Here is a 2,583-nt window from a genome sequence, read left to right on the forward strand (position 1 = left end):
CCCCGTCTGTTGCATTCCACAATTTGCTTTACCGTAGTTGCACAAACCAATGCTGCCCTCGCATTGCTGGAATCTGTCTAATTGACTCCGATTGTAAAGCATGTTCATCATTCACGATTTCGCCGATTGCGAGGTTTTGTGAGAACGTAACTCTGGTGAAAGACAGAACTTTACTGTATCAGATGGCTCCAAGTGCAGGGTGTAATTGCCCAAAGGAAATTTGGACTTCCCGTGCAATTCCCATGCAGTCCTTGCATGGGGTCTGCTTGGGGGTTCCCCTAGCGCATCTTCTGGGGTACCTCCAGTATTTGACCACCAGGGAAGGGAAGTTCTGCGCCAATAAGTTCAGTCTTAAATTCTTCTCTGCATTTACCTGCCCTGGCTGTGAACTCAATTCCTCAGCTGACAGCTATCCTTTAGAAACTTAAATCATTTGCATAGAACTTTCTGATCAATTGCATATTTTATAAATATTCATGCATTCAGGGCAGATCATCACAATACCACGGGGTATTGATTCTCAATTAATAGCATGGCTGTTCTTTCTGTTTCCACTCAAATACACTATATCCTCTAAGGTAGTTTAAATGAGGAAATAAACTAATTCATTCTTTTGGGAATTTTCTGCTATTGCTTTCTCTTTTGATCCAAACTCACTCGCAGAAGAGCGAGAGACTCAGTGGAGACAGAGGAAGATAGACACACTGAAGGACTGGGAATGTAGGGAGACACACACTGGGAGATCAGAGGGCCTCATATCTTGTTATAATCACAGTAATTCCTGGAAACTTGAAGGATATCTGCACAACCATCGCAGTGTTAATTAACTCTTTACAACCACTTTGGGCTGCAACCTATTGGTTTCCCAGGAAACCAGCAAACCACGAGGAGGAGTCTAATATTATGGTTTGGACCACAGAAATTCCTCTGCTAAATTGCATTTCTGTTAACATGTAGCCACGATTCTTAACTCTAAAAACATAATTTTATGTCAGCTCTCCTGTACAGGACAATTTGCTTCCTTTTGCCCTTTGCAAAGCACTTCTACATATAAAGGATGTATAGGACCATAAGACATAGGAGCAGAAATAGGCCATTTGGCCCATTGAGTTTGGTCCACCATTCAAGGAGATCATGGCTGATCTGATAATCCTCAACTCCACTTTCCTGCCTTTTCTTCATAACACTTGATTCCCTTATTGATTAAAAATCTGTCTATCTCGGCCTTAAATATACTTAATGCCCCAGCCTCTAAAGCCCTCTGCAGTAAATAATTCCACAGATTCACTACCATTTGACAGAATAAATTCTTCCTCATCTCTGTCTTAAATGGGTGACCCCTTACTCTGAGACTATGCCCCCTGGTTCTAGACTCTCCCACAAGGGAAACTACCTCTCAGCATCTGCCCTGTCAAGCCCCCTAAAAATCTTATGTGTTTCGATAAGGTCATCTCTCATTCTTCTAAACTCCAATGAGTACAGGCCCAACCTACTCAACCTTTCCTCATAAGAAAATCCCTCCGTACCTGAGATCAACCTTGTGAACCTTCTCTGGACTGCTTCCAATGCCAGTATATCTTTCCTTAGATACGGGGACCAAAACTGTTCACAGTATTCTAGGTGTGGTCTAACTAATGCCTTGTATAGTTTTAGCAAGACTTCCCAATTTTTATACTCCATTCGCTTTGAAATAAAGGCCAAAATTCCATTTGCATTCACTATTACCTGCTGAACTTATATGCTAGCTTTTTGTGATTCAAGCACAAGGACCCCCAAATCCCTCTGTGCTGCAGCTTTCTGCAGCCTTTCCCCATTTAAATAATATTCAGCTCCTCTATTCTTCCTGCCAAAGTGCATAACCTCACACTTCCCCACATCATATTCCATCTGCCAAGTGTTTGCCCACTCACTTAACCTGTCTAGATCCCTTTATAGACTCTTGGTGTCATTCTCACCACTTGCCTTCCACCTATTTTTGTGCCATCTGCAAACTTGGCGATAGTACATTCACTTCCCTCATCCAAGTCATTAATATATATTGTAAATAATTGTAGCCTCAGCACTGATCCCTGTGGCACTCCACTTGTTACAGGTTGCCATCCTGAAAATGCCCCCCTTATTCCCAACTCTCTGTCTTCTATTAGTTAGCCAATCATCTATCTATGCCAATATACTACCCCCAACACCAGGGACTCTTATCTTATTAAGTAGCCTTATGTGCGGTACCTTATCTAATGCCTTTTGGAAATCCAAATATATTACATCTTCTGGTTCTGCTTTATCTATCCTGCTTGTTGCCACCTCAAAGAATTTGAATAAATTTGTCAGGTATGATTTCCCTTTCATGAAGTCATACTGACTCTTTGATTATATTATACATTTCTAAATGCTCTGCTATTACATCCTTTATAATAGACTCTAACATTTTCCCAATGACGGATGTTAAGCTAACTGACCTATTCTTACCTGTTTTTTGTCTCCCTCCCTTTTTGACTACGGGTGTTAGATTGGCAGTTTTCCAATCCTCCTGGACTTTTCCAGAATCTAAAGATTCTTGGAAGATTACTACCAGTGCATCCATGA

This window comes from Carcharodon carcharias, chromosome 3 (assembly GCF_017639515.1).
Source record: "Carcharodon carcharias isolate sCarCar2 chromosome 3, sCarCar2.pri, whole genome shotgun sequence".
NCBI classification, from domain to species: Eukaryota; Metazoa; Chordata; class Chondrichthyes; order Lamniformes; family Lamnidae; genus Carcharodon; species Carcharodon carcharias.